Source organism: Ranitomeya variabilis, chromosome 2, assembly GCF_051348905.1.
Source record: "Ranitomeya variabilis isolate aRanVar5 chromosome 2, aRanVar5.hap1, whole genome shotgun sequence".
In the NCBI taxonomy this organism is placed as follows: Eukaryota; Metazoa; Chordata; class Amphibia; order Anura; family Dendrobatidae; genus Ranitomeya; species Ranitomeya variabilis.
Window position 1 is genome coordinate 394147277 of NC_135233.1, and position 25714 is coordinate 394172990.

Below are 25714 nucleotides of genomic sequence, written 5' to 3' on the forward strand. Positions count from 1 at the left end.
TCCTTGCTTTGATTGACATGACTGGCTTGATTTGTTCTACTTGCCATCCATAGTATTGGTAATATCCTTCTTAAGCACCACATTTTGAAAGCATCAATTTTTGACAAAGCCCTAACACTAGGGGGCACCCTAACTCGCCGTGCTCCCTGGGATACTTCAGTTGGTGAAGACGCCATCCGTCCCTTTCCCCACCCAGGGAAGAGGGGGCACTACTGTGCACCGCAATACACCAACCCAACAGATAGGATAACAAAGACAAGGGTAAACTGAAAACTTCACACACACAATAAACACTCACATATAACAGAGGTATTCACCGGGGTGTGTAGGAAGGGGAAGAAAGCAAAACAGGGAAGTATAAGGGATTACCAAGCGTACAAAACAGCCAACAGTTGCTGTAAACTCCTCCAGCTCTCCTTCTCCCACTCCTATGTCTGCAGCAATTGCTAACTCTGACGACTTGGTAATTGAGCCCAGATTTTATGGTGAAAAGGAGTGGCTAACCAAGCACAGCTTAATGTAGGAATTTCCAACATGGCCGATTAACCCCTGTTCTGCTGGAAGAAATAAACACGTTTAATATACTGGAGAAGTTCTTCTCAGTGGTGGAGTAGGAGCCACCAGACGCTGCGGTCTTCTAGCTCCGCTCCATTGCGGTAACTAAGTGACAACTAATATAATTTACATGGAATTGTGCAACTTCAGACCTGCAAGCAAATGTCCAAGTCAAGGATCCACAGCCGGGGGTTTACCCGCTGTTACCTTTTTGTCATGAGATCGCAACTAGGGTTGAGCGAAACGGATCGGACAAATTCAAAAATCGGCGGCCGGCGCTCACAGTCAGTGCGGGAAGCAGACGGCCAGGGACCTGACAGACATCAGAAGGTGAGTATGTACTGTTTTTTTTTTACATTTACAATGGTAACCAGGGTAAACTTCGGGTTACTAAGCGCGGCCCTGCTTAGTAACCCGATGTTTACCCTGGTTACCCGGGGACTTCGGCATCGTTGGTCGCTGGAGAGCTGTCTGTGTGACAGCTCTCCAGCGACCACACAGCGACGCTGCAGCGATCGGCATCGTTGTCGATATCGCTGCAGCGTTGTTTAGTGTGAAGGTACCTTAAGGCTCCCTGATAGCTGCATTGCTGTTTGCACGCTGCTGTGCAAACCAACTGCTTTTTTAAAAGCAAAAATCCTGTTGATCCTTTCTGCAGTTATCTTGTCTATTTGTCCACACTTTTGTGAGCAGCAGTCCCTTTTTGTTGCTGCCATACTTGTCCTGAGATCATTGTAGGGAGATTGAAATTGTACTACAGTCCTTGGATTTTTTCAGATATCTTCCAGCCACTTTCTGCCACTTACATTGTGTTGTGTTACACACTGGGCCTGAGTTGTGGTGCTGTCCCCCCCCAAAAAAGGGAGATTCAAATTGTCACAAAGTGGATATACGTCAGTTCTGTTAGTTTGTCGTATATCAGCCAGCCACGTTCTGCCACTTACATTGTGTTGTGTTATACACTGGGCCTGAGTTGTGGTGCAGTCTCCCCCCCAAAAAAGGGTGTTTCAAATTGTCACAAAGTGGATATACGTCAGTCCTGTTAGTTTGTCGCATATCAGCCAGCCACGTTCTGACACTTACATTGTGTGGTGTTATACACTGGGCCTGAGTTGTGGTGCAGTCTCCCCCCAAAAAAGGGTGTTTCAAATTGTCGCAAAGTGGATATACGTCAGTTCTGTTAGTTTGTCGTATATCAGCCAGCCACGTTCTGCCACTTACATTGTGTTGTGTTATACACTGGGCCTGAGTTGTGGTGCAGTCTCCCCCCCAAAAAAGGGTGTTTCAAATAGTCACAAAGTGGATATACGTCAGTTCTGTTAGTTTGTCGTATATCAGCCAGCCACGTTCTGCCACTTTCATTGTGTTGTGTTATACACTGGGCCTGAGTTGTGGTGCAGTCTCCCCCCCCAGAAAAGGGAGATTCAAATTGTCACAAAGTGGATATACGTCAATTCTGTTAGTTTGTCGTATATCAGCCAGCCACGTTCTGCCACTTACATTGTGTTGTGTTATACACTGGGCCTGAGTTTTCGATCAGTCTCCCCAAAATAAAAAGGGAGATTTAAATTCTCAACAAGTTTATATACACCTTCTACCTTGTTTTACAGTACCATATAATAGTTGTTATTTTGGTAACATTTTCCCAAAAATGAGGAAGTCTGCTGGAAGAGCCACTCCTTACAGTTGTCCGCCGCTGAACAAAGCAATGCCACCAGTTTAGTCCTGTTACCAATTTTGAACTGCATTTAGCCTACTTACTTATTTGGGCCTACTCACTGTTTCAACCTCTCATTACAGTTGTCCTCCACTGAACAAAGCAATGCCGCCTGGTTAGTCCTGTTACCAATTTTGAACTGCATTTAGCCTACTTACTTATTTGGGCCTACTCACTGTGTCAGCCTCTCATTACAGTTGTCCTCCGCTGAACAAAGCAATGCCGCCAGTTTAGTCTTGTTACCAATTTTGAACTGCATTTAGCCTACTTACTTATTTTGGCCTACTCACTGTGTCAGCCTCTCATTACAGTTGTCCTCCACTGAACAAAGCAATGCCGCCTGTTTAGTCCTGCTACCAATTTTGAACTGCATTTAGCCTACTTACTTATTTGGGCCTATTCACTGTGTCAGCCTCTCATTACAGTTGTCCTCCGCTGAACAAAGCAATGCCGCCAGTTTAGTCCTGTTACCAATTTTGAACTGCATTTAGCCTACTTACTTATTTGGGCCTACTCACTGTGTCAGCCTCTCATTACAGTTGTCCTCCACTAAACAAAGCAATGCCGCCTGGTTAGTCCTGTTACCAATCAATTTTGAACTGCATTTAGCCTACTTATTTATTTGGGACTACTCACTGTGTCAGCCTCTCATTACAGTTGTCCTCCACTGAACAAAGCAATGCCGCCTGTTTAGTCCTGCTACCAATTTTGAATTGCATTTAGCCTACTTACTTATTTGGGCCTACTCACTCTGTCAGCCTTTCATTACAGTTGTCCTCTGCTGAACAAAGCAATGCCGCCAGTTTAGTCCTGTTACCAATTTCGAACTGCAGTTAGCCTACTTTCTTATTTGGGCCTACTCACTGTGTCAGCCTCTCATTACAGTTGTCCTCCACTAAACAAAGCAATGCCACCTGGTTAGTCCTGTTACCAATTTTGAACTGCATTTAGCCTACTGTTGTGAACTCTATTTTTAGGCTCCCTCTAGTGGTCACAAGCGGTACTGTGTAGTGTTGTCTTCTGCAGGTTGGCTGCATCAGCTGGTTCGTTATCCTTGGTTCGTTTCCTATTTAACTCACCTGGATACTCAGTTCCTTGCCTGCTATCAATGTATTCAGTGCTCTTCAGATTCCTTGTGATTACCTTGCTCCCAGCTTCTCCAAGACAAGCTAAGTTTTTGTCCGTTCATTTTTTGATTATCAGCATTCATCATGTTTCTTGTCCAGCTTGCTAAGATGTGATCTCCTCGCTTGCTGGTTGCTCTAGGGGACTGAGTTTCTCCCCCCACACCGTTAGTTGGTGCGGGGGTTCTTGAAATCTCAGTGTGGATATTTTGTTAGGGTTTTTTACTGACCGCACAGACCCCTTACTATTTTCTGCTATCTAGTATTAGTGGGCCTCATTTGCTGAATCTGTTTTCACCGCTGTGTATGTGCCTTCCTCTTACCTCACTGTTATTATTTGTTGGGGGCTTCTATATCTTTGGGGATTATTTCTCTAGAGGCAAGAGAGGTCTTTCTTTCTCTCTAGGGGTAGTTAGTTCCTCAGGCTGGCTCGAGACGTCTAGGATTTTTTAGGCACTTTCACCGGCTACTTCTAGTGTGTTTGGATAGGTTCAGATTTGCAGTTAGTCCAGTTTGCCACCTCCCTAGAGCTTGTCCTATGTTTGTTACTTAGCTGGAGTAATTCGTGATCCTCAACCACTAAGGATCATAACAGCCTACTTACTTATTTGGGCCTACTCACTGTGTCAACCTCTCATTACAGTTGTCCTCCACTGAACAAAGCAATGCCGCCTGGTTAGTCCTGTTACCAATTTTGAAGTGCATTTAGCCTACTTACTTATTTGGGCCTACTCACTGTGTCAGCCTCTCATTACAGTTGTCCTCCGCTGAACAAAGCAATGCCGCCAGTTTAGTCCTGTTACCAATTTTGAACTGCATTTAGCCTACTTACTTATTTGGGCCTATTCACTGTGTCAGCCTCTCATTACAGTTGTCCTCCGCTGAACAAAGCAATGCCGTCAGTTTAGTCCTGTTACCAATTTTGAACTGCATTTAGCCTACTTACTTATTTGGGCCTACTCACTGTGTCAGCCTCTCATTACAGTTGTCCTCCACTAAACAAAGCAATGCTGCCTGGTTAGTCCTGTTACCAATCAATTTTGAACTGCATTTAGCCTACTTACTTATTTGGGCCTACTCACTGTGTCAGACTATCATTACAGTTGTCCGCCGCTGAATAAAGCAATGCCGCCAGTTTAGTCCTGTTACCAATTTTGAACTGCATTTAGCCTACTTACTTATTTGGGCCTACTCACTGTGTCAGCCACTCCTTACATTTGTCCTCCAGCTGAACAAAGCAATGCCGCCTGGTTAGTCCTGTTACAAATTTTGAACTGCATTTAGCCCACTTTATTATTTGGCCCTATTTGTTTCCTCCTCATCCTGCCCATTGCCCAGCCACTGCTAGATGAGTCTGCTGGTACATTGACCCAGACCACTACATTCCCCTTGCACTCTACACAGCCAGAATCTGACCCTGCTGAAAGTCAGGTTTCCATTCCCGCATACTATTCCACCTTACACAGGGACAAAGAGGAAGGTGCAGATGAAAGTGCAGGTTCCTTCATCAGGTGGGGGGGCATACTCGTTAGCGACGTCACTGGCACAGGGCCCCTCATAGTACACAAAAGTGTCTCTGCCGGTGGGAGGCGCTACCCGCCGTCAAACACACCGCCGTACTATGAGGGGCCCTGTGCCAGTGCCAATGCCAATGAGTGGGCCCCCACTGCTTGCTCAGGATCACAGCACTTGCAAAGTTGAAATACTTACCTCTCCCTGCTCCACCGCCGTGATATATTCCGCGTTTCCTGGGCCCATGAAAAATTTGAGCCAGCCCTGCCCCCCCCCACAACTTTAGCCAAATTACCCCCAGTTTTCAATGCCTAACTATTATTATAAAGTAAATTAAGATTGACAAGCTTCAGTAATAAAAATTTATGTTTTTGGCATTAAAATGGGCACTGTAGGTGTTTTCCTGTCCTCCACTCTCTGCCGACTTTGATTCCCCATTGACTTGCATTGGGTTTCGTGTTTCAGTCCGCCCCCGACTTTACGCAATAATCGGCCGATTTCACCGGACCCGACTTTTGACAAAGTCGGGTTTCGCGAAACCCGACTCGATCCGGAAAAAGTAAAAGTCGCTTAACTCTAATCGCAACTCTACTGCCTCCAATTGTCAGTACAAATACACAATTATCTGATGACTGACGGACGAGGCTGCGGCCACTTCCACTACTGGGCTGGTTATTGAAGAACTCACAGTGCTGATTCCGGCTCATGGAATACACATATATAACCCCCTTATGGCCACTGCCAGCTCCACAATAACAAAATAACAAATGACGACTAGCTGCCAACACCAATCATTTATCCAAGCCGATTGGACACTGCCATTAGGCAGAGTGTATGGCTTTCAGGGGTGCAGTTTACAAACCATTAGAAACAGAGCTATTAAATTATATTTTTAATCCAGAATGATAGGCAGTTTTTATAAAAAAAATCAAAAGATTTTACAAAAGGGACAAAACAATACAGCATATACAATTACATAAAATTAAAAAAGAATAAATAAAGAAACTAAATCTGATCACGGAAATGGCGAAGATTTATGGAGGTAAGACTTCCAGAAAATGTGGGTCACGCTTAGTCAGCTATGTATCTTCCTGGCATTGAACGAGGATCATAATTCGCATTGGCTTTTAATTAGCTCTTAATTTCCAGGCACACACCTCCCCCTTGATGATGTCATGTGGGGCGGATTTATGAGATGTTCTCATTCAGCCCTTCAGGTTTTTATGAAATCTGTAACGTACAAAATATCTTTGCCTCTGAAGGTCCCAGGTATTTGATATTGACGTCATATTTTTTAGTGTGATTTTATCTTTACATAGGGACCGAATATGACCTGGTTCACATCACCTATCAAAATGTTATACAGCTAGAGGGATTCTAGTGGCCTTACAGTGATGAGAGTTAATGCATCACATCCACCCATCAATGCCAGAAATCTATATCCCATAAATATTGGATAGATACAAAATTCCAAAATTCATATCCGGACAATGGAGACACCACGGCTGGACCTTCCTATCAAAATCTTTTGATGGGAGGAAGAGCTACCTCTGGAGGTGATAGATTTTCACTTCCCTTTCTCTTTGAATCTACAGATCCCTGTCTCCGTGACTGTTTCTCACAATTGATATCCTGTTTTAATAATCTGGTAACAGCAAGGAGTCTTGGCTTCAAAGAGAGGCTAAAGCATTATCCCTTTACCTATTTCCCTTGTTTTAATTACTTTCTGACTTTTCCCAGCAAATTTTCCTTTCTGTAACCATTTGGTCACCGCAGGCAGTCCCTGCTTCAAAGGGTGTTTTAATAAGTTTTTGTCTCTCTCTATGTGTTCAATATGCGGTCCTACTTTCAAAAGGGGTTTGGATTGTCAGCTGATTCTCCTTCTGGAGATGTCTTGTGGTTTTTAGTTTTTTTCTATGACAGTCCACCAGGTTTGGATTTTTTTCAATAGTTGAGATCCAGTCTTGATAAATTGCGGATTGCAACTAGAATTGGTGCAAATTTATTTGCAGGACCCGATCCAGTAGATATGATCTCTGAGAACTGCATCCTACCTCCCAGCATCTGGCCCTGACGTGATGTAAAATGGTTTAAAAAGTTAAGATTGTTTTGTAAGTTGTTTCTTTACAAATATTTGGAACTTTTTGAAAATTTTACAAGATGCAAAAAAAGCTGCAATAATCGTTTCTGTAAGGGGTGGAGATGTGTAAAGACGCGCCATCATGTAAAACTTTGATAAATATGGTGCAAGTAATGACACTGCAGCCACAAGGAAAAATAACTTCAAAGATTCCTTACATGATAATGTTTAGTTGATAGCTTGTCAAGAAATCCTCACATTTGACATTTGGGATTTGCTGGTACTACAATTGAGAAAATCTCTGTCATATTCTCTGTACGCAGTAGAAAATAATAATAACGGTCCTAGGAGCGCTGGAAATGAGACCAAAACAAGGATTTTAGTGTTGAACCACAACACGTTTCAACGGTTAAACCGTCTTCATTGGGTCGAAGTTTTTCTCTGAAATTATTCTCTGCACTTTGGAGAAAAGTCGATTAGCATAGAAAATAATTAATGCGATTGAATCTGCAGGAAAGCAGTTACAAAAGGCAGCAATATTCTCACCTTACCTTGGCCATCCCCATCCTTGTCTGACCACCACCCGCCGTCCTCCACTGCACTCTTCCATTTTATATCTTTTTTTCTGTTTTCATTCATGGACTTTGGACAGCTTAGTAGGGTCTCCTGTTTTCTAAGCACTACAATGTCATATGACAAATGTCACCCAATGCGTAGGAAAGGCTAAGTGCAACACTAAGGGAAAGGGAACCAAACACTATAGAAGGGGGGAGTGGAGACCCCTAGGAAGATTTAATGTCACCCTGTATGCCATATCATCCGCACCTATCGCCGAGCAGGATACCTAATCCCTGCCTTACCATGACAATGAGCCCTGCACCTGGAATGACAGGGTGAGCACTAGTCAACCCCACTACCACTAAAGATAGATGGGATACACAAACAAGGGGGAACACTTAGCTTGTGTAGACTCAGAGAGAAACACAGACGTCCTCCAAATACCAAAGAGGAAGATAGCCAACTGCTATAGCTCCAAGCCATAACAGGAAACTGGAAATAGAAATATCACCTGCACCTTTCCAGCAGCCAGCTGGAAGTTATAAACACCCCGATCCAGGTGTGTCAACTAGAGTTGGGGGAAGGTTGCCACTGGGTCCTAGAGTCAGGAGGACTAGGAAGGAGTCTGCAAAGCCAACTGCTCAGACCTTCTGCAGTCAGATGCAGAGCGACGGTCTGCAGCCTCTGACACACCTGTGACAACAACGTGTCGTGGGATGGGTAAGGGGAAATTTCGATGTATTTGATTTTTGTTTGATTCCTTCCTGGCCATTTGGCTGCCTGAACTTTTCAGGATTCATCTGTAGCAAATCAGAAATTGATTAGCTCTCTAGCTGGGACTTGTAGTTCCCGTCATTCTACAGCAGTTAATAGACTGCAGGTTCCCAGCTTCATCTATTTCAATTTATGTGAAGTGCAGATCACTGTGTATTTTGTGGTAAGAAATAAAAGGAAGAAAACAAGAATCCTGTTTCTCAACTCCGCTAATGAATTGACTATGACTGAACGTTTACAGCACCTGCCCCTCCGGGAGTACACGAACACCTCTACTTAGAACTAGTGCCAGAAGCCCGTGGGGATTTGGATAAAATTGAGCTCTTGAAATGTTCCTGAAAGAGAAAAAAAACCTGAACACCACAAACAAACCATTGTATCCCAGAAGCAGGGAGAAACGGCACCAAAGATGGGAACAAATGTAGGTTAAATAGGAAGTAAAAAGCCAAAGCGACACCGCACCTTCCTTATATAGAGGTATTAAAGCCATATTTCAAGAAATGAGAAGAGGAATGGAAACGTTTTTGCCTTTAGAAACCTTTCTGATTCGTTAGAATCTGGCGATGTGCAAGCAGCTTAATATTATCATTGTTATGCTCTATAAACACATGGCAGAAGCACAAACATCTCAATGGAAGAATGGTCAGATCTTTCCTTCTCTATGGGGCACATGCAATCTGAGGGGATTTATCAAAACTGGACCTCAACTGTAAGAAGTTCATATACAGTAATGAAAAGTATAGCCTTTGGGACCCCCTTTAATTTTCCACATCTTTACATTTTACCTACAGATGTATCTGTTATGGATTTATTATTCTGTATGACCATGGGGGACTCATTAGTATGACAAAACGGTTTTGTTTTTATCATCACTTTTTGCTTTCCTGCCTATTAACTTATAAATTACACTCTCCTCTTATCCAGCCCTTGTGTTTCATATGTGGTAGACGCAGATTGGGTTGATAACGAACACATAGTGCTACAGTCTTGTGGTATTTTAGTATACGGAGTCTGATAAATGGTGATCAGTGGTACATGTAGAGTCTGATGACTGGAGGACAGTGGTATACGTAGAGTCTAATGGCTGCTGACTAGTGGTACTCATAAAGTTTGATTACTGGATGCTAGTGGTACACATAGAGGCTAATGTCTGATGATCAATGGTACATGTAGAGCCTGATGTCTGATGATAAGTGGCACATGTAGAGTCTAATGGCTGATGATCAGTGGTACATGTAGAGTCTGGTGTCTGATTATAAGTGGCACATGTAGAATCTGATGGCTAATGATCAGTGGCACATGTAGAGTCTGATGTCTGATGATAAGTGGCACTTGTAGAGTCTGATGTCTGATGATCAATGGTACATGTAGAGACTGATGGCTGATGATCAGTGGTACATGTAGAGTCTGATGATAAGTGGCACATGTAGAGTCTGACGGCTGATGATCAGTGGCACATGTAGAGTCTGATGATCAGTGGTACATGAAGAGACTGATGGCTGATGATTAGTGTTGAGCGATACCGTCCGATACTTGAAAGTATCGGTATCGGAAAGTATCGGCCGATACCGGCAAAGTATCGGATCCAATCCGATACCGATACCCGATACCAATACAAGTCAATGGGACTCAAGTATCGGACGGTATTCCTGATGGTTCCCAGGGTCTGAAGGAGAGGAAACTCTCCTTCAGGCCCTGGGATCCATATAAATGTGTAAAAGAAAGAATTAAAATAAAAAATATCGCTATACTCACCTGTCCGACGCAGCCTGGACCTCAGCGAGGGAACCGGCAGCGTTGTTTGTTTAAAATTCGCGCTTTTACTTGGTTACGTGAAGTCCCGGCTTGTGATTGGTCAGGGCGGCCATGTTGCCGGGACGTGGACCAATCACAGCAAGCCGTGACGAAATTACGTCACGGCTTGCTGTGATTGGTCCGCGTCCCGGCAACATGGCCGCCATTAACCAATCACAAGCCGTGACGTCACGGGAGGCTGGACACGCGCGCTTTTTAAAAAGCGCGCGTGTCCAGCCTCCAGTGACGTCCCGGCTTATGATTGGTCACGGCGCCATGTTGCCGGGACGCGGACCAATCACAGCAAGCCGTGACGAAATTACGTCACGGCTTGCTGTGATTGGTCCGCGTCCCGGCAACATGGCCGCCATTAACCAATCACAAGCCGTGACGTCACGGGAGGCTGGACACGCGCGCTTTTTAAAATGGGCGCGTGTCCAGCCTCCCGTGACGTCCCGGCTTGTGATTGGTTGCGCCGCGGTCAACCAATCACAAGCCGGGAGGCTGGACACGCGCGCATTTTAAAATTTTAAAATGCGCGCGTGTCCAGCCTCCCGGCTTGTGATTGGTTGATCGCGGCGCAACCAATCACAAGCCGGGACGTCACGGGAGGCTGGACACGCGCCCATTTTAAAATGCGCGCGTGTCCAGCCTCCCGTGACGTCACGGCTTGTGATTGGTTGCGTCTCCCATGTGACTGCGACGCAACCAATCACAAAGCCGGGACGTAATTTTAAAATCCTTAAGGACCTGAAATTACGTCACGGCTTGCTGTGATTGGTTGCGTCGCCCATGTGACTGCGACGCAACCAATCACAACGCCGGAACGTAATTTTAAAATCCTGAAGGACCTGAAATTACGTCACGACTTGCTGTGATTGGTTGCGTCCCGGTCACATGGGCGGAACGCAACCAATCACAAGCCGGGACTCACGTAAAGGAAAGAAAAGCGCAAATTTTAAACAAAGAACGCTGCCGCTTCCCTCGGTAAGGTGCAGGCTGCGTCGGAGAGGTGAGTATAGCAATATTTTTTATTTTAATTCTCTCTTTTACACATTTTTACATTAATGTTGTTTCGATACCGATACCCGATATCACAAAAATATCGGATCTCGGTATCGGAATTCCGATACAGCAAGTATCGGCCGATACCCGATACTTGCAGTATCGGAATGCTCAACACTACTGATGATCAGTGGTACATGTAGAGTCTGATGATAAGCGGCACATGTAGAATCTGATGGTTGATGATCAGTGGCACATGTAGAGTCTGATGTCTGATGATCAGTGGTACATGTAGAGACTGATGGCTGATGATAAGTGGCACATGTAGAGTCTGATGGCTGATGATCAGTGGCACATGTAGAATCTGATGGCTGATGATCAATGGTACATGTAGAGACTGATGGCTGATGATCAGTGGTACATGTAGAGTCTGATGATCAATGGTATACGTAGAGTCTAATGTCTGATGATCAATGGTACATGTAGAGTCTGATGGCTGATGATCAGTGATACATGTAGATTCTGATGGCTGATGATCAATGGTATACGTAGAGTCTAATGTCTGATGATCAATGGTACATGTAGAGTCTGATGTCTGATGATCAGTGGTACATGTAGAGTTTGATGTCTGATAAGTGGCACATATAGAGTTTGATGTCTGATGATAAGTGGCACATGTAGAGTCTGATTGCTGATGATCAGTGTTACATGTAGAGCCTGATGTCTGATGATCACTGGCACATATATAGTCTGATGGCTGATGATCAGTGGTACATGTAGAGTCTGATGGCTGATGATAAGTGGCACATGTAGAGTCTGATGGCTGATGATCAGTGATACATGTAGAATCTGATGCTGGTGATCAGTGTTGCATGTAAAGTCTGATGGCTGTTGTCAATGGTACTTGTAGAACCTGATGGCTGGTGATCAGTGGTACATTTAGACCTTGGAGACTGCTTATCCGTGATACATGTAGGGTCTGATGACTGGTGGTCTGTGATACATATAGGGTCTGATGACTGGTGGTCAGAGGTACATGTAGGGTCTGATTACTGGTGGTCAGTGACACATATAGGATCTGATGACTGGTGGTCAGTGGTACATGTAGAATCTGATGATTGGCCATTCGTGACATATGTAGCACTGATCAAGGATGACCACTGGTAGCTGCAGGGTCTTATGGGTATTGCATTCAGTGTTTGACTACAGGTGGTCATCTCATCTGTACCTAGCCCCCAGAGGTGCATCTATGTTTTCCGGCACCCGGAGCAAGAATTCAGTTTGGCGCCCCCACTAGGGTTGAGCGAAACGGGTCGGCAATTTTCAGAAGTCGCCGACTTTTGGCAAAGTCGGGTTTCATGAAACCCGACCCGACCCCTGTGTGGGGTCGGCCATGAAGTCGGCGATCTTCTGAATCTGGAATCGGAATTCCGATACCGATTCCCGATATGTTTAAGATATCGGGAATTGGTATCGGAATTCAGATTTAAGTGTAAAATAAAGAATTAAAATAAAAAATATCGCCATACTTACCATCTGACGGGCCCTGGTACTAACCGGGAACCTTCCTTCCTTAGAATCAGCCTTCCAGGACCTCGCGGTGACGTCACGGTGACGTCGCGGCTTGTGATTGGTCGCGCGGCCGCCCATGTGACCGTGACGTCACCGTAGGTCCTGGAAGGGCTGATTCTTAGGAAGGAAGGCTGCCAGAATGAAGCAGGGCGTGTCCGAGGGTGAGTATATACCTAATAGGAATATACTCACCCTCGGCTTCGTTCCGGCAGCCTTCCTTCCTAAGAATCAGCCCTTCCAGGACCTACGGTGACGTCAAGGTGACGTCGCGGCTTGTGATTGGTCGCGCGGCCGCCCATGTGACCGTGACGTCACTGTAGGTCCTGGAAGGGCTGATTCTTAGGAAGGAAGGCTGCCGGAACGAAGCAGGGCGTGTCAGAGGGTGAGTATATACCTAATAGGAATATACTCACCCTCGGCTTCGTTCCGGCAGCCTTCCTTCCTAAGAATCAGCCCTTCCAGGACCTACGGTGACGTCGCGGCTTGTGATTGGTCGAGCAGCGGTCACATGGGCGGCCGCGCGACCAATCACAAGCCGCGACGTCACCGTGACGTCACCGCGAGGTCCTGGAAGGCTGATTCTAAGGAAGGAAGGTTCCCGGTTAGTACCAGGGCCCGTCAGATGGTAAGTATGGCGATATTTTTTATTTTAATTCTTTATTTTACACTTAAATATGGATCCCAGGGCCTGAAGGAGAGTTTCCGCTCCTTCAGACGCTGGGAACCATTGGAAACCCAATGCACTGCATTGGGTTTCGAGTTTCGGCCGACCCCGACCCCGACTTTTTTATAGGATCAGCCGATTTCACTTGACCCGACTTTTGAAAAAGTCGGGTTTCGTGAAACCCGACCCGATCCTATAAAAGTAAAGGTCGCTCAACCCTAGCCCCCACCAATAGTAATCTCAGGCCTTAACAATAGTAAGGATATGTTGGGAGTTGTTGAAATCAGTCTTCATCCTACTGTAGGCCATACAGGAATCACAATATTGATGAGAATTAGCTGTTTCACAAATAAACATTTACATTCAGGTACCTTATAGATGACGTTGTCTCTGATTGGAGCCTTTCTCTTTTTTCTTCATCTTGTCCAGACACCATTAAGAGTTTTCTCATTCACCTCTCTGTTATGATCCGGTGACCTTGGAGCCGCATGAGACTTTCTCAGGAGTAGGTGGAACCTGTACTGACCGCAAACCCTAAACTGACACAGCAACTAGAAGTAGCCGTGGGGTGTGCCTAACACATCCTAGACACCTCGACACAGCCGGAGGACTAAATACCCCTATAGATGGAAATGGGAATTCTATCTTGCCTCAGAGCAGAACCCCAAAGGATAGGCAGCCCCCCACAAATATTGACTGTGAGTATTAGAGGAAAGACACACGCAGGCAGAAATCAGGATTTAGCAAAAGAGGCCACGCTAACTAAATAGGAAAGGATAGGACAGAATACTAAGCGGTCAGTATTAAAACCCTAAAAATATCCACAGCAGATAATACAAAAATTCCACCATCTAACTAAAGACCTGGAATGTATATCTGCATCTCCTGAGAATCCAACTTGACTGAAATATCCAAACACAGTCTAATCTGGACAAGAAAAAACATTGAATAGTACTGAATTGTAAAGCACACCGCATGTGTGCTGCAGAAACAAAACCAGACACTTATCTTAGCTGATTTGGCAGCAGGGCAGGAGGAACCAGACAGAGATGCAAAACCTCCAAGAACAATGGACAACTGGCAAGGGCTAATGAATCCTGCACACCTAAATATCCCAGTCAGAACTGCAATCAGCAGGGACACCTGCCCCGGATTGCAACCCAGGGACAACTGCATTACTATCAACAACCACCGGAGGGAACCCAAGAGCAGAATTCACAACAGTACCCCCCCCTTGAGGAGGGGTTACCGAACCCTCACCAGAGCCCCCAGGCCGATCAGGACGAGCCAGATGAAAGGCACGGACCAAATCAGCAGCATGGACATCAGAGGCAAAAACCCAAGAATTATCCTCCTGGCCATAACCCTTCCATTTGCCAAGGTACTGAAGCCTCCGCCTCGAAAAGCGAGAATCCAAAATCTTCTCAACCACATACTCCAACTCCCCATCAACCAACACAGGGGCCGGAGGATCAACAGAGGGAACAACGGGCACCACATATTTCCGCAATAAAGATCTATGGAAGACATTATGGATAGCAAAAGAAGCCGGAAGGGCCAATCGAAAAGACACCAGATTAATAATCTCAGAGATCCTATAAGGACCAATAAAGCAAGGCTTAAACTTAGGGGAAGAAACCTTCATAGGAACATGACGGGAAGACAACCAGACCAGATCCCCAACCCGAAGCTGGGAACCAACACACCGACGACGGTTAGCAAAATGTTGAGCCTTCTCCTGAGACAATACCAAATTGTCCACCACATGAGCCCAAATCTGCTGCAACCTGTCAACCACAGAATCCACACCAGGACAGTCAGAAGGCTCAACCTGCCCCGACGATGAAAACCAAAATTACAAAAGAAGGGCGAAACCAAGGTAGCCGAACTAGCCCGATTATTAAGGGCAAACTCGGCCAATGGCAAGAAAGCCACCCAATCATCCTGATCAGCAGACACAAAGCATCTCAGATAAGTTTCTAAAGTCTGATTAGTTCGCTCGGTTTGGCCATTTGTCTGAGGATGGAACGCGGAAGAAAAAGACAAATCAATGCCCAGCTTAGCACAAAATGCCCGCCAAAACCGAGAAACATACTGGGAACCTCTGTCGGACACAATATTCTCCGGAATACCATGCAAACGAACCACATGCTGAAAAAACAACGGAACCAAATCAGAAGAGGAAGGCAATTTAGGCAAAGGCACCAAATGGACCATCTTAGAGAACCGGTCACAAACAACCCAGATGACAGACATCTTCTGGGAAACCGGAAGATCAGAAATAAAATCCATAGAAATATGCGTCCAGGGCCTCTCAGGGACCGGCAAAGGCAAAAGCAACCCACTGGCACGGGAACAACAAGGCTTGGCCCGCGCACAAGTCCCACAGGACTGCACAAAAGAACGCACATCACGTGACAAAGAAGGCCACCAAAAGGACCTACCAACCAAATCTCTGGTACCAAAAATACCAGGATGGCCAGCCAACACAGAACAATGAACCTCAGAAATCACTCTACTAGTCCATCTATCAGGAACAAACAGTTTCCCCACTGGACAGCGGTCAGGTTTGTCAGCCTGAAATTCCTGAAGAACCCGTCGTAAATCAGGGGAAATGGCAGAAAGGACCACCCCTTCTTTCAGAATGCCGACCGGTTCAAGGACCTCAGGAGAATCAGGCAAAAAACTCCTAGAGAGGGCAACAGCCTTAATATTCTTAGAACCCGGAAGATAAGAGACCACAAAATCAAAACGAGAAAAAAACAAGGACCATCGAGCCTGTCTAGGATTCAGCCGCCTGGCAGACTCGAGGTAAATCAGATTTTTATGATCGGTCAAGACCACAATACGGTGCTTAGCTCCCTCGAGCCAATGTCGCCACTCCTCAAACGCCCACTTCATAGCCAACAACTCCCGATTGCCGACATCATAATTGCGTTCAGCGGGCGAAAACTTACTGGAAAAGAGGGCACACGGTTTCATCAAGGAACCAACAGGATCCCTCTGAGACAAAACGGCCCCTGCCCCAATGTCAGAAGCGTCAACCTCAACCTGAAATGGAAGAGAAACATCCGGCTGACGCAACACTGGGGCAGAAGTAAATCGGCGTTTAAGCTCCTGAAAGGCAGAAACAGCCGCAGAGGACCGATTCGTCACATCAGCGCCTTTCTTCGTCAAATCGGTCAAGGGTTTAACCACACTGGAGAAGTTGGCAATGAAACGGCGATAAAAATTAGCAAAGCCCAAAAATTTCTGAAGGCTCTTCACAGATGTGGGTTGAATCCAGTCATGAATGGCCTGAACTTTAACCGGATCCATCTCCATAGATGAGGGAGAAAAAATGAAGCCCAAAAAAGAAATCTTCTGCACTCCAAAGAGACACTTAGACCCCTTCACAAACAAAGCATTATCACGAAGGATCTGAAATACCATCCTGACCTGTTTCACATGAGACTCCCAATCATCGGAAAAAATTAAAATGTCATCCAAATATACAATCATGAATTTATCAAGATAAGTCCGGAAGATATCGTGCATGAAGGACTGAAAAACAGATGGAGCATTAGAGAGCCCAAATGGCATCACAAGGTATTCAAAATGGCCTTCGGGCGTATTAAACGCAGTTTTCCATTCATCACCCTGCTTAATACGAACAAGATTATATGCCCCCCGAAGGTCAATCTTCGTAAACCAACTAGCCCCCTTAATCCTAGCAAACAAATCGGAAAGCAGAGGTAAAGGGTATTGAAACTTGACCGTGATCGTATTCAAGAGGCGATAATCAATACAGGGTCTCAAGGAGCCATCCTTCTTAGCAACAAAAAAAAATCCCGCTCCCAACGGTGAAGAAGATGGCCGAATATGTCCTTTCTCCAAAGACTCCTTAACATAACTCCGCATGGCGGTATGTTCAGGCACAGACAGGTTGAAAAGTCAGCCCTTAGGAAACTTACTGCCTGGAATCAAGTCAATCGCACAATCACAGTCCCTATGCGGTGGAAGGGAACAGGACTTGGGCTCATCGAATACATCCTGAAAATCAGACAAAAACTCTGGAATTTCAGAAGTGGAACAAGAGGAGATTGACATCAAAGGAACGTCATTATGAACCCCCTGACATCCCCAGCTAGTCACAGACATAGACTTCCAATCCAACACAGGATTATGTGCCTGCAACCACGGAAAACCCAGCACGATAGCATCATGTAAATTATGCAACACCAGAAATCGACAATCTTCCTGATGGGCTGGCGCCATGCACATGGTCACCTGTGTCCAGAACTGGGGCTTATTTTTAGCCAAAGGTGTAGCATCAATGCCCCTTAAAGGAATAGGGTTCTGCAAAGACTGCAAGGGAAAACCACAACGCCTGGCAAACTCAAAGTCCATTAAGTTCAAGGCGGCGCCTGAATCCACAAAAGCCATGACAGAAAATGATGACAATGAGCAGATCAAGGACACAGATAATAAAAATTTAGGTTGTACAGTACTGATGGTAAATGAACTAGCGATCCTCTTTGTACGCTTAGGGCAGACTGAAATGACATGAGAAGCATCGCCACAATAAAAACACAACCTATTCTGACGTCTGAATCCCTGTTGTTCCGTTCTAGACAGAATCCTATCACACTGCATTGACTCAGGCATCTGCTCTGAGGACAACGCCACAGCGTGCACAGTTCTGTGCTCCCGCAAACGCCAATCAATCTGAATGGCCAGAGACATAGAATCACTCAGACCGAAAGGCGTGGGAAACCCCACCATAACATCTTTAACGGATTCAGAAAGACCCTTTCTGAAAATTGCCGCCAAAGCATCATCATTCCATTTAGTCAACACAGACCATTTTCTAAATTTCTGACAATACAATTCTGCCGCTTCTTGACCCTGAGACAGGACCAACAAGGTCTTCTCCGATTGATCCACAGAACTTGGTTCATCATATAATAATTCTAAAGCCTGAAAAAAGGCGTCTACATTAAGCAAGGCCGGATTCCCAGATTCCAGGGAAAATGCCCAATCCTGAGGATCGACACGCAGCAGGGAGATGACAATTTTAACCTGCTGAATGGAATCACCAGAGGATCGAGGTCTCAGAGCAAAAAACAGTTTACAGTTGTTTTTAAAACTCAAAAATTTGGACCTGTCCCCAAAAAACAAATCAGGAGTAGGAATCTTAGGCTCTAAAACTGGAGTCTGAACAATGTAATCAGAAATACCCTGTACCCTAGCAGCAAGCTGGTCTACACGAGAAGCTAATCCCTGAACATCCATGCTAGCACAAGGCTCCTCAGCCACCCAGAGAAAAAGAGGAAAGAAAAGACAAAGCAGGCTACAGAAAAAAAAAAGGCTCTTTCCTCCCTTCTTCTGAGATGCATTTAACTCATTGTTGGCCAGTTGTACTGTTATGATCCGGTGACCTTGGAGCCGCATGAGACTTTCTCAGGAGTAGGTGGAAGCTGTACTGACCGCAAACCCTAAACTGTCACCGCAACTAGAAGTAGCCGTGGGGTGTACCTAACACATCCTAGACACCTCGACATAGCCGGAGGACTAAATACCCCTATAGATGGAAATGGGAATTCTATCTTGCCTCAGAGCAGAACCCCAAAGGATAGGCAGCCCCCCACAAATATTGACTGTGAGTATTAGAGGAAAGACACACGCAGGCAGAAATCAGGATTTAGCAAAAGAGGCCATGCTAACTAAATAGGAAAGGATAGGACAGAATACTAAGCGGTCAGTATTAAAACCCTAAAAATATCCACAGCAGATAATACAAAAATTCCACCATCTAACTAAAGACCTGGAATGTATATCTGCATCTCCTGAGAATCCAACTTGACTGAAATATCCAAACACAGTCTAAGCTGGACAAGAAAAAACATTGACTAGTACTGAATTGTAAAGCACACCGCATGTGTGCTGCAGAAACAAAACCAGACACTTATCTTAGCTGATTTGGCAGCAGTGCAGGAGGAACCAGACAGAGATGCAAAACCTCCTAGAACAATGGACAACTGGCAAGGGCTAATGAATTCTGCACACCTAAATATCCCAGTCAGAGCTGCAATCAGCAGGGACACCTGCCCAGGATTGCAACCCAGGTACAACTGCATTACTATCAACAACCACCGGAGGGAACCCAAGAGCAGAATTCACAACACCTCTCGTCTCTGCAGACATCCCTCTTCTGAAGTCTTCTGCAGCACATCTTGACATGATACCCTTTACAATATAATACTCCTGAATAAAAATATCTGCCGTTCTCAAATAATTGCTCCACATTGTGTTCCCTGCACAAAATATGACCCACACACTGTCCCTCTTATGGCACATGCCCTTATCACTGCCCTCTTCATTCCATACTGGGCTTCATCTTCACACTGTCTTTTCACACTGTGTCCCCCCTATATTGCTCAGCCCCCTCCTCTGCATAATGCCCACTACTTACTGTGGCCTCATACTGTCCTCTCATACTGCCCCCTCTTCATACCGCCCCGCACACTTCCCAGTCTCTATTTGGTGCCCCCTCACATCCCATACTTTTCTGACATACTAATGACTCAATAGTTTGCTGACACATCCTCCCTGGTGCTCATACTGTTTCTACACTTATCCTTCCTAGCTCACTGTAATAATTATAGGGGATAACTCAGGAGACTCTTTGCGTGGAACAAGTCAACTACAGGACACAGTTTTATAAGTGGTAAAGTCTATATTATCACACGGTGATTCAAACTGGTGCAGAGAGAAACTGAAGTCCACAACACTTGGTGCAAATATCAAATGTAGCTCAGCAGTCTATAGGAAACTTCAGAGGAAAATGCAATCACGCAGAAAGTCCATGAAGCACAATTATTCTTGAGGATACTTGACACGAATAAGTCTTTGCTTAGTCCACAACACAGATAGATATGCTTATAAGGCAGTTCAAATAATATCTTAGCTCAACCAGGGAGGTCTGGGTAATAGTATCATGTTCTTGCAGAGCAGAAACAGCTTACATGTCCAGCAAATGCAGATGGAAGCAAACACGAGCAGCAGATGAAGGAGGATTATTGGAACTGGTGTATGCAGCAGGAACTCAGAGCAGAGTAGCAGGATAACCCCACAGGTTCACAGGTGCAGGTATATAGCCAGGGAGTCACCAGAGGTCAGGAGCTGGATGCAAGGCAGAATACTCTAGCACAGACTGAAGGCTGGGGTGGAGTTTTATAGCAGGAAGACACAGTGCACATGACACCAAAGACGCCATCTTGGAAAAGGGCAGTAATGCACACAAAGGTAACAAAAAATGTTCAGAGTCCTGACACTCACCATACTGTGTCCGCATTAATCCCTCCTTGCTCCTCTTACTGTCTGCATACATTTCCACCCTCTTTTCCCATATTATGTTCATACACACATCCGCCTCCTTGCTCACCTTACTGTTTCCTAAAATGTCTTCCATTGCTCCCCATACTGTCCTCAAATTTCTCTCCCCTCATTCTCCATACTGTGTCCACACCCATCCTCCCTTACTCCTTATACTGTGTCAGCACTCATCCCCCCTGGCTCCCCATACTGTGTCTGCACCCATCCTCCAATTGCTCTCCATACTGTGTATTCAAACTCCCTCACTTGCTCCTAATATGATGTCCGCACACATCACCTTCACTCCCCATACTGTATCCTCAAATTTCTTCCCCGTTTGCATCTTATACTGTGTCTACATATTCCAACCCCCTCGCTCCCAATACTGTATCCACATATATTCCCCCCACCTTCTCTCACCATGCTGTGTACTCACGTTTCTTTCCCCCACCCCTCTGCTTGCAATAAGTCTTCAGTGTCTTCGGCTCCATTGGAGCACTAGCCAAACTACTTCCACCTATGCAGCATCGAGAAGTGATGTCAGCTGCGTGATCACATGACCTAATCACACTACTGACATCACCCTGACCCAAAAGTGCCAGGGGTCAGGGCTTTAATTTTATTCATGCCTGAAAGATGTGTGTACAATTGATCACTGTGAATCGGCGCACTCCACTGCACGTTCCTTGAACGGTTAACTACCACTACGGGAGACAGAAGAGTCTAGCCACTGGGGAGATACCACAGACTGCTGTAACCTGTGCAAATGCCCTGCCTGCCCCCCTAGATACGCCCCTGCCTTCCCCCGCCAATATCCTTCTCTAATAGATTTAAATATTTCCATTCAGCTTTATCTGTCATCTGTCCTGAATGATCCTTGCCCTCTCCTGCACGTCACCCAATGTTACCAAACTCATTGTGCACATAAATCCTTAAACTGCTATAAACTGAATAATAATTTCATGTTTTTATATTAACATTCCCTTTGCTCTCTTTATTTTTCTTACCACTATTGCTGAGATGTAACACGTTGCTCCTTCCCTGTTCCCATGCACGATGCAGACGGCTCCCCATTGTGTCTTGTATTGTGTCTTGTAATACATCTATTTAGATGCAGATGACCCCAGACTGTAAAAATATCATCATCTAACACAGGTCATATAAATGATAATAATGTGGTGATTAAGTTGTAGTATCATGCGCCTTATTGGGCGAGTGTGCAGCTTGCTGCTTCTTCCAGCATCTCATTTCCATTATAATTAGGGCTAAGACAAGGATTTCATTACCAATTAGAGCCCAGAATGCTGTAATTTGTTGGTCTGCAGAACCTGATGTTGGGCTGCAGCTTATTACAATAAATAGAGGAGCATTCAGCCCCTGAATACATGATTTTAGCCTCCCACCTCTTTCTACACCTACGGCTTCCATGTTTGCCTATGAATTCATCAATAAGGGTCTCTCAGGAAGATACATCTGTCACCTATAACCCCGATCTGTCCCCTGATCCTTCCCTCTCTGAGAATCCATCTGAATGCAACATAAATACATGGATACATGTTCATCTTGTATCTGGGTAATGAATCAAACTTCAAAAGTCAAGGGGCCATGGAAATCAGAAATAAAGCAACCACTTGCCCCCCAAATCTGTCTGTTTTTAACTGCTTAGTGGATAGCAGAAGCTTAGAATTTATTTATTTCTTGCACACTGCAAAACAAATATGACAACAAATACACAGACCAAATATGGCTGAAAATTGCATCCAGCACACTGATGAAAAATAATATTGTAGAGAGAAGTGCCCCAAAATGTACATATATATGAATATATATATTTGCATGTTTGCCTATGTATGCAAAAGTATCTCTCTCTCGCTCATCCTCTCTCTCTCTCTCTCTATGTATATATATTGGGGGGAAATAAGTATTTGATACACTGCCGATTTTGCAAGTTTTCCCACCTACAAAGCATGGAGAGGTCTGTAATTTTTATCATAGGTACACTTCACCTGTGAAAGACAGAATCTAAAAATAAAACCCAGAAATCACATTTTATGATTTTGGCCCAGGGATTTAGGCCCCTTACTCCATACAGATCTTCTCAAGATCTTTCAAGTTTTGGGGCTGTCGCTGGGCAACATTGAATTTCAGTTCCCTCCAAAGATTTTCTATTGAGTTCAGGTTTGGAGACTGGCTAGGCCACTCCAGGAAATGCTTCTTACGGAGCCTCTCCTTAGTTGTCCTGGCTGTGTTTTTTGGGTCATTGCCATGCTGGAACACCCAGCCACGACTCATCTTCAATGCTCTTACTGAGAGAAGGAGGTTGTGGGCCAAAATCTCGCGATACATGACCCTATCGATTTATACGGTGCAGTTGTCCTGTCCCCTTTGCAGAAAAGCACCCCCAAGAGAATGTTTTCCCCTCCATGCTTCATGGTTCGGACTGTGCTCTTGGGGTTGTACTCATCTTTCTTCTTCCTAAAAACATGGAAAATGGAGTTGAAACCAAAAAGTTCTATTTTGGTCTCATATGACCACATGACCTTCTCCCATGCCTCCTTTGGATTATCCAGATGGTCATGGGCAAACGTCAATTGATCCTGTACATATGCTAGCATGAGTAGATGGACCTTGCATGCGCTGCATAATTTTAATCCATGACGGCATAGTGTATTACTAATGGTAATGTTTGAGACTGTGGTCCCAGCCCTCTTCAGGTCATTAACCAGATTCCTGACCTTTCTCAGAATCATCCTTACTCCACGAGGAGACATCTCACATGGAGCCCCAGAGTGAGGAAAATTGACCGTCATCTTGTATTTTTTCCATTTTCTAATAATTGTGACAACAGTCGTTACCTTCTCCCTGTAAGGGGGTGACAGAGGCCGTCATATGCCTCCCCCTCTTTGAGCCATGTTTATATTAATTATGTGCGGTTTCATGATGTTTGTGACTGTTAATGTGTTCATGAAATGCTGCTGTATTGTGTATAAGATTAGGGACAGCTTAGGATAATGGTGGGACACACTAAAGGTAGGGAATGAGAGTCTTAGAACAGGTATAGTTACGGGGTTTTACAGGCTGGGAGAAGTCACAGATGGGTGCATGGAATATAGGGAAGGGACTACCTGGTTAAAGAGCAGAGGCAGGGCAGCCATGCCCCAGACAAGGAAAAGTGAAGGACGAGGCAGCGATTGCCAGGATGGGGCAGAGATTGCCAGGACCAGGCAGAGATTGCCAAGACAGGACAGGGATTGTCCAGCGAGGCAGGGATTGCCAGGATCAGGCAGAGATTGCCATGATGAGCCAGGGATTGTCCAGTGAGACAGAGATTGCCAGAAGCGAGGCAGAGAATGCAAGGAAGAGCAGAGATTGCTGAAAAGACAGGGAAAGCCTAAGGAATGTCCTATGTATGCACTGTGCCACATCTGCTATGTAAACCTTGCTGTTGAATAAAGATGAACCGTTAAGAAAGAAGACTGTTGTTTGTGAAACCAGTGGATCTGGAGTCGTAACGACAGCCGCAGAGGGGACACCGGCACCTCATGTGAGTGTTCTGTTGCACATGTTCACATACAACAGAGGGGACATTGTACTTTATTTGTGGGGTGCCAGGGTTTGGGAACACTACAACTCATTGCCATGACTACCACCCCAAGCTGCTTGCCTATTGTCCTGTAGTTCATCGCAGCCTTGTGCAGGTCTGCAATTTTGTTCCTGGTGTCAATCCTGAAGACAGGTTCCCTTTAAATATCCCAGATACACATGTGCTCTCTTTTACTGCATCGGCACCATAATAAACACATAGAGTGGGTGCGAAAAGTATTCAGACCCCTTTAAATTTTTCACTCTTTGTTTCATTGCAGCCATTTGGTAAATTCAAAAAAGTTATTTTTTTTTTCTCATTATTGTACACTCTGCACCCTATCTTGACTGAAAAAACAGAAATGTAGAAATTTTTGCAAATTTATTAAAAAAGAAAAACTGAAATATCACATGGTCATAAGTCTTCAGCTCCTTTGCTCAGTATTGAGTAGATGCCCACTTTTGAGCTAGTACAGCCATGAGTCTTCTTGGGAATGATACAACAAGTTTTTCACACCTGGATTTGGGGATCCTCGGCCATTCTTCCTTGCAGATCCTCTCCAGTTCTGTCAGGTTGGATGGTGAACGTTGGTGGATGCCATTTTCAGGTCTCTCCAGAGATGCTCAATTGGGTTTAGGTCAGGGCTCTGGGTGGGCCAGTCAAGACAGGTCACCGAATTGTTCTGAAGCTGCTCCTTTGTTATTTTAACTGTGTGCTTAGGGTCATTGTCTCGTTTGAAGGTGAACGTTCTGCCAAGTCTGAGGTCCAGAGCACTCTGGAAGAGGTTTTCATCCAGGATGTCTATGTACTTGGCCGCATTAATGTTTCCTTCAATTGCAACCAGTCATCCTGTCTCTGCAGCTGAAAAACACCCCATAGCATGATGCTGCCACCACCATGCTTCACTGTTGGGATTGTATTGGGCAGGTGATGAGCAGTGTCTGGTTTTCTCCACACATACCACATAGAATTATCACCAAAAAAGTCTATCTTCATCTCATCAGACCAGAGAATCTTATTTCTCATAGTCTGGAGGTCCTTTATGTGTTTTTTAGCAAACTCTATGTGGGCTTTCATATGTCTTGCACTGAGGAGAGGCTTCCGTCGGGCGACTCTGACATAAAGGCACAACTGGTGAAGGGCTGCAGTGATAGTTGGCTTTGTGGAACTTTCTCCCATCTCCCTACTGCATCTCTGGAGCTCAGCCACTGTGATCTTGAGGTTCTTCTTTACTTCTCTCACCAAGGCCCTTCTCCCATGATTGCTCAGTGTGGCTAGACGGCCAGGTCTAGGAAGACTTCTAGTGGTCCCAAACTTTTTCCATTTAAGGATTATGGAGGCCACTTTGCTCTTAGGAACCTTGAGTACTGCAGAAATTCTGTTGTAATCTTGGCCAGATCTGTGCCTTGCCACAATTCTG